Raw genomic sequence first — 8,582 nt, forward strand, 5'->3', positions numbered from 1 at the left:
ACAACATATAATTAGGGGAAAAAAATGAATTTGATATGGTCAGACGTACTCCTTAAAACATGGGGCGAATATGAACTTGTCTCCTGCACACACTGATTCCTTGATACCCCGTTCAACATAGTACAACACGTCAGGGTAGTTGCCTAAGATTCTAGTAGTGGAGATCTGCTTGGGGCATAACCACCCTACTTGACACGGAGAATCAATCTCACGTAAGTGCTCCTGTAGTGCTCTGCATGCATGATAATAAAATATTAATGGAAAATTAAACGACAATCACCACTAATTTGAATAACATAATATAAGCGGCATTGAATTACCTCATGAATGTTTGAATGAGGGTAATGTTAAGCATTGAACCACTTAGAAATTCCTTCACATCTTCTTTTCTAAGCCATGCAACTGCATCCTCATCAAAGTGGAACATTGCCTTAGGTAGTGCAGCTTGAATAAGAGTGTTACTAGGCAACATACTAACACGGTTGTGTAGAAAAGTTAAATCTTTAGAGAGCGTTTGAAGGACCGTGTCAGCAAGAAGTGGAGTAGCTTGCATAGCTGAACCTCTCGAAGAGTTCTTCTTCGACCCTTTTTCACTCTCCGACCATTGTTCACTCCTCTTCTTTGGCACCGGTTGATCAATGCTTCTAGGCTGCTCCACCCTCCTCTTTGAAGTTTGGCTTTTTTTTCGAAATCTGATAAACAAATCACGCAATTGGTTAGAAAATAAATCTATCTAACTCTTGTGAAGACAACCGGGCATAGAGTAAAGAGTGAACCCAAAATCTTAATTACCTGGTTCATCAACCTTACCCAAGCACATGACCACTGCACAAAGCTACCTTTTGCTGCCCAAAGTGTAGTAAACTCATCCTGCTCTACGGGCACTGGTATTAGGATGCCCAAAGTAGTCGACCTAATGGCCGACTAAAAAGTGTTGACCAGTACAACCGAAAAATTGTTAAGTAACCCGACCCCTTGGTCGGTAAGGATACAAAGAAACAAGTGACACGCAGGCCGAAGAAAGTAATACATGGCCATTTGGCCACAGAAAAATAACTCAAGACCTAAGACTTAAGATGGGGCTTTTCAGTGTTAGCAGCCGCATCCTTCGCTTCCCTAGTCGGCTCCTAGTCCTTTTCAGCTTCCTGCCCCTCCTCCTGGTTGGACCCCTCGGATGCCGAATCAGATGACTCCTCCTCCTCCGCTTCCTCTTGAGGTTAGTTCAAGAGTTTATCATTATATTCTTGGGAGGCGGCAGCAAACTGATTCCTCCAGCCGTCGTAGCTAGCATCTGGGAAAAGAGCCCCCCAAGTCAGCTGCATGATGGCTTCGCAGTCGTCCATCATTTGTTAAACTAGGGCCTCCTTTTCCTCCTTAGCCCTTGAAGTATACTTCTTGGTGAGTTGGACTTCCTGGTTTTGTAGTCGGGCCTTGAGTTTGTCCACCCGAGTGCGGAGACCGGCAGCTTCATGGTCCTCCTCTTTGAGGGGCTCCATCTTAGCCTTGAGGTCCTTAACAGTCGCCTCCAGCTCGGAGATTCGCCTCTTCGCAGCCTCCATATCGGCCTTGACCTGCAAATTGGCAATCGCCTAAGAATACAGTATGTCAGTCGTCAATAGTTCATTTTGAGCAATCTTAAACATGGTTGTATCTAGAGAAGAGGCGGCCCGAGCATTCGCAGCTTTTACCTCTTTTATCTTCTCGTTGATTGGCTTTCTAAGTCCATGCACTCGCAGCATCCGGCAAAAGCAAAACATTAGTATAGGCGGCTCAAGGAGTTGTGTGAAAAAGTAAAACATAAACAAGTACCTCAGCGAGGAGAGCGAGAATGGCATCCAGGTTGAGGGTGCCGACTCCTCTAACCGACTCCTTGTCCTCGAGGGAGACAACTCTCAGCATGGTCTTAGCTAGCTGTTGAAGATTCGGCCTTTAAGGGGCATCCGCATAACCAACACTTTGTAAATACTTGGTGTAAATTTGGCCTATAGACCGGTTGCCTTCAGGAGTACTGGGCATCTGCTGATTAAATCTGACCCTACAAGGGTTAGGCAAGGGGGTAAAGTTGGTAATACCTTCGGCCACCTCTTTCTTCTTTTGGGGCCGGTTGCTCTCAAGGCCGGCTGGGGATTTCCCCCCAATTGGAGGATGGGTCCTTCCTGACCTGCTGGCCACATGCTTCCTGGACCTGCCAGGAGTTGACATATCACCGACCGTCTGCTTATGAAGCTTCGGGTTTGGCTGTATTGACTGGGAGGGTTTGGAAGAACCACTCTGCACACAAACCAAAGTGATTAAGAAGTACGCGGGAAAAATAAATCAAAATTGGCCAAAATTAAAGACTATGGCTTACCTTGGACACTGTCGTGGCATTCGTTTCCTCAGCCGTCCGCTTGCCCAAGAGCGAGCGGTAGTAGGTGGCGAGCTTTTTGGTGGCCGAGAGCTTCTCCATTGCTCTGTCTGCAGGAAAATTTTCAAATGGTCAAGTAAGATACATTAAACCAACAAAGTCTTACTAAGGGTCTAAGCATTCGGTCGACAACCTCTCGACCTCTCTATACTCAGACCGCAAGCGGCCAGATAGTTTCCATCCAACAACCAGTCATATCAGAGAATATAAATTTGGGGAACGATTTCCCTTACCCCGGTTTCCTCATTAGGCCGAATGGTCACTTTGAAGAGACCTTTATCTAAGATCTCCTCTTTGGCCTTTCTGGGAACAGGCGGCAATTCAGATCCGCCCGATAGCAGAGGTGGGTTCCGGTTCCACATGTTGTATTTTTTTTTCTTCACTTTTCCACGGCAGGAAACAATGCAGAACTTGCTCCTCCAGTCCTTCTATTTGTTCTCCTTCCCAATTGTCAACATGTAGCCTTTGTGGCTAGACAAAGTGTACTAGCCGGACTCGCTTGTCTTTCGGGTGCAAGAGAAAAGCAGGCGGTTACCTTTGGTTCGAGAGCGTTGAAGGCACTTGAAAGAGTCTTGAACCGCTATAGGAGCAGGCGGTCAGTTACAAGCGACAGTTGCTTTTCTCAGAAAACGACAAGTTCTTTCCTAAAGTAAAAAAATTTGTCTGAAATTCTTGAGAATGTCCGAAAAATAATTGGGACATGCCCCTTATATAGAGGGGTAGGAATTTCAAGGGGCACCCCCACAAAAAAAAAACGGTAAAAACCGTTCACCAACCGACATGTGACACCTATCACAAGTGCCACGTGGCAAGCCACGTCACCCCAGTGAGGGGCAATGATTAGGGGAGTTTTATCCCGCCACGTGGACCAATCAAATCCCGCCACATGTCATCCACGTGAACCAACCAGAGTTTGCCACGTGTCACCCAGGGAAGAGTCCAAAGTGGACCAATCAGGGCACAACACGTGGCATATGTATATCCAACTAGGAAAAGTGGCCTTCACCGGCCCAAACTCCTAGGCAGCCCAGTCAGTCCTACGTATCTGTAACCTAGGACAAGGCACACACTTCGAGACTGTTAGATATTTAGAGTGTTGATGGTTGCGTTCGTGACCATGAAGAAGCGCTCGCGCTTTGGAGGCGCGGCCGCGCAGTAGACGCACCTAAACCACGTACCCTACTGGAAAATTCAAGGTGGAGCACCCACTCTTTCAGATGGCGCGCCCGCGCTCCAGTCCGCGCTTAAACCGCGTCCCTTACTGGAAAAATTGGAATTTTGGAAGAACGAGGAGGAGCGCCCACGCGAACAATGGCGCGCCCGCTCCCCATGGTGGCGCGCCCGCGCCTCCTCGCTCGTCTTCGGTTTTTGCGGTTATTCCCTTTATATTGTATTTGGGGCCTTTGTTTTCGATATACAGAAAACTTCTTCCTCCCTGAATATTTTTCTTCTCTACACCATTATTGAAGAACTTTGCAAACTCTTCATTAATTCTCTATCATCTAAGTTTATTGTTTGAGAATTTTACCATCTAATCACACATCTTTGTGCTAAGTGTGTGGTGTTGTCTATTGTATCTCAAAGTGAGTTTTCGGTCTCAACCCAAGCACCGTGGTGGGGGAAATTATCACTTTAGGAAAGTGTATACACGCCTTAGACAAGTATCCGGTATAGAAGACTCACGTGGTCATTGAATTTCTCATGTTCTTGGTGGTGTTCGGCTTGGAGTGAGGCAAGTTTAAGAACCTTTCACATTAGTGTTATTTTGTTGTAATTTCTGGATTACTTTATTTGTTAATTAAGTGCTTGGTTTGTAATACTACTTGTAGTATTTGGTGTTGTATGTTTCTTTGAAATTTATACACATTCTAGGGTTTGTCCACCATTGTTAAGTAATTCTTGTTGTGTAGAATTGCATTGTAAACCCTAACAAAGACCCTATAAAAGGGAGATGTTTCCTCCACAGAAACACACAGAAAAATATTCACTGAAGACTGAGCAATCATTAATTGCAGATTCTCCCTTGGAATCCGAGAAGAGACTTTACGTTCCACACTTTACATCTTCCGAACACGTTCTAACTTGATCGTCGGACGCAAAACTCCATCCAACAGGAGTCTCCGTTGTTTTGCAGGTATAGGCGCCCGGAACCCAGTCTTGGAATTGTAACTCTCCCAAGGGACATGAAAACCCCAAAACAATATTTATTAATGATTAAAGATATTATCGATTAAAGATTAGCATCGGCATACGTACCCAAGAGAAATGGAGCAAGTATTTAAAACGGATGGAGTAATATTTAGGTTATTTACGAATTTCTAATTTTCTATACTCTATCTCCTTACCAGTGGCGGATCCAAAATGTGCTAGGTGTGGGTTCAACGCCATATATACTATTGGTAAATTTTTTGTGTAGCACTCAACTTTCAACCTGAATGAAATCTATGGCACTATCATAACATAATTTTCAATAATTGAACCAGTTTAGATTCTTGACAATATTTCCTATACGAAATGGTTTATGGATTTATAGAAATGCTTTTATGGGGATGTTTTATAGTAAATGTTTTTACGATAAGATTGGATATTTATAAATGAATTAAATGAGGATTATGAAAGTGTTAAAGAACCAACTCAACCAACAGCTTAACCTAATGGTTGAAGTGTTAGGATTGGTTTATAAACTCCATCACGCCCCTCACATGAGAGCCTTTTGGGTTTAAAATTTGGATGTAGCTTGGGCTCTCTGCATACCCCTGCGCGAAATATTCCACTTCAAGGCAAGGGTGGATGAGATTCAAACTCGTGACCTTCGTGTCACGTTGGCTTCGATATCATATTAAAGGACCAAATCAACCTAAAATTAAGCTGATGGTTGAATTGAATCCCAAAATTGGTTTGTATAATCTATCAGAAAGTATTACAATGCAAACTAGTGTTATGTAAAACACATGATTTAAATATTTTTTTTAAAAAAAAAAAAAAGTGAAATTGACTAGATTAGCACAAACTATTACTTAGGTGCGCTTAATATCTACTTAAATGGAGCAACGAACATTACTACAAACTTTAGGGTTTGGTGTTTTAAATGACATGAAAGTTTTCCGTTGCAAGAGATTCCACCACAGTCCGACTTCTTTTATTTTTCTTTTCTTTAGATAAACCTAAACCCCACCCCCCTTCACGTCTATATTATTTGTAATTGAGATTCGTCTAAAGTTGAGGCAATTCTTTTCTGTAAATTAAACAATAAATTTGTTAATAATTTAGAGTGTCGGAGTGGAGCATTCGCTCTATGGAATCGCGATCGCGCAAGCTAGGCGTGACCCGCGACAAAACCGCGCATAAACCGCGATGAGTTTCTGGAAAATCTGGAAAAGTTTGGAGGCGCGCCCGCGCCTCCGGTTGGCGCGCCCGCGTCATGGCATGGCGCGAACCGTGCCCAAACCGCGCATAAATCGCGCTAACTTTCTGGAAAATCGAAGTTTTTAGGCAAAGAAGGAGGCGCGCCCGCGTGAGCTGGTGGCGCGCCCGCGCCTCTTCGCTCGCGCCCGCGCTTCTTGCTGTTTTGCGGTTTTATACGACGGTTGATTCTATTTTATATAGAATGAGTTTTTTCGAAAGGAGAGAGACACTAAACATTATTCTCTCATCTTCTCCCCTAGAATTCTCCATTTTCTCTAAATTTTCTTGCAAACTATTTTGAGAAAACTTCTTGATTTTATCCATTCTTGTGAATCATCCATCGATTTTTCGATTCTTCGTGCTAAGAACGGAAAGTGCTGTCAATTGTATCTCAAAGGGAATTTCCAGATTAACCCTAGCACCGTGTGGGGGAAATTAATCCCTTTAGGAAAGTATTCATACGCCTTTGACAGTGTATCAAGATCATAGTCTCAAGGGACGTTGCGATTCTCATGTTCATGTGTGGTTCTTTGGCTTGGAGTTTTAGGCAAGTGTAATTAATTTTCTCACTAGTGTTTTTTCTTTTAAAATTTCTGTAATTTCTTAGATTATAATACTTGATTGGAACACCATTGTTGTGTTTGTTTAATTACATTACTTTGTTTTGTAATTATATATTTAGGTTTTGTTTCCCACACATTTTATTAAGCATTTCTTGATATTATAAGTGATTTCTAGTTTGAAATTCACTGTAAACCTAACAATCTAAAGGGATTAAGTTTAGAATTGTCAAATATGTCTAGTGTGAAGGAACTTACAACTAACTTCGTCAAACTCAAGAAGTTTGACGGTGTTGAATTTAGGATGGAAGAAGAAGATGTATTTTCTTCTTACATCTCTTAATGTTGCCTATGCTATAAGTACTCCAAGTCCAAATGAACATGAGAATGAGACCTTGGAATCCATTCGGGAAAGATCGAAATAGGACAACGACGATTTCATTTGTCGTGGTCACATCTTGAATGGGGTGGAGGATGACTTGTTTGATGTCTACCAAAATGTGGAATCGGCTAAGGAGCTTTGGGAGTCCTTAGAGAACAAATACATGATGGAAGACGCTTCAAGCAAGAAATTCTTGGTTAGTAATTTTAATAATTATAAATTTGTTGATGGTCGATCCATAATGGATCAATTTCATGAGTTGCAACGCATCTATGGTAGCTTAGAACAACATGGTATTGCTATGAATGAGTTGTTTGTTGTTTCTAGCATAAGTAAATTTCCCCCTAGTTGGAAAAATGTGAAACATGATTTGAAACACAAGAAAGAGGACATGACATTGTCCGGTTTGGCCACCCACCTTCAAATTGAAGAGGGGATTCGTGCCATGGAGGGAGCTAAGGATGGAAATCCTAGCTCATCTACCGTGAATATGGTAGATGAAGGAAGGGCTAAAGCCTCTACTAGCTTCAAGAGGAATAATGATAATTCTTCCAAAGGGAAGTCCAAAAGGCAAGCAAACAATAAAAAGTTTCCTTGTTGGGAATGCGGTAAAGTTGGACACCGCAAGAAGGACCGTTTTTCCTTTAAGAAAAGGATGGAAAAATCCAAGGAGGGTCATGCTAGCACTAGCAAGGACCAACCTACCAAAGGTAATCCAATTCATGAGGTTCAATTTAATTCCGGTTTGGATTTAAATGCAACGGATCCTAACATATTTGTTGTGCAGGATGATGACTCATGGGGGATTGATTCGGGGGCGTCAAGGCACGTGTGCAAGAGTAATTGGTTCAAAACCTTTCAAAAGGTTGTTGATGGAGAAGACATCTACATGGGGAACAACTCTACCATCAAGGTCCTTGGAAGAGGGCAAGTTGAGCTTATGTTTAGTTCGGGGACTGCAATAGTTCTTAGGAATGTGTTGTATGCTCCGGAAATTAGTAGAAATCTTGTATCCGGGCCTTCCCTGAATAGTCTTGGCTATAAGTTATTATTTGAAGCTAATAGATGCATAATTACTAGGGATGTAATGTTTATAGGTCGTTGCTACTTGGATAATGGTTTGTTTAAGCTTTCTTTAAAAGACAAGCATGTTTGTAATGATGATTTACGTTTGAATGTTGTTGACAATGTTAATCAAGTTGATTTAAGTTTGTTTGATGTATGGCATTCGAGATTAGGACATGTGAATTATAATAAAATGCTTTTCATGTCCAAACAAGAGTTGATTCCTTGTTGTGATATTTCTCCTAATAAGTGTTCTACTTGCATGGTGAACAAGATCACTAGAACTCCATTTAAGAGAGTTAAGAGAAGTTCTAACATTTTAGAACTAATCCATAGTGACTTGTGTGATTTTCATAGTACGCCTTCTTTGGGGAACAAAAGATACATGGTCACGTTTATAGATGACTATTCTAGGTTTTGTTACGTGTATCTTTTGCATTCCAAAGATGAAGCTTTAACCAAGTTTGATATTTATAAAAGGGAAGTAGAATTGCAAGTAGATTCATTTATTAAGAGAATTAGAACTGATAAGGGAAGGGAATACTATGATCCAAGTTATTTCCAATCTTTGGGTATAATTCATGAGACTACAGCTGGTTATGCACCACAATCAAATGGTGTAGCTGAAAGGAAAAACAGAACCCTTGAAGAAATGGTTAATTCCATGTTGTCTTACTCAGGTTTGAGTGAAGGGTTCTGGGGTGAAGCTATGTTGACAGCATGTCACATTCTTAACCGGGTTCCCACAAAGGGAAAAGAATCT

Source organism: Chenopodium quinoa, unplaced genomic scaffold (assembly GCF_001683475.1).
Source record: "Chenopodium quinoa cultivar QQ74 unplaced genomic scaffold, ASM168347v1, whole genome shotgun sequence".
Classification (NCBI taxonomy): domain Eukaryota; kingdom Viridiplantae; phylum Streptophyta; class Magnoliopsida; order Caryophyllales; family Amaranthaceae; genus Chenopodium; species Chenopodium quinoa.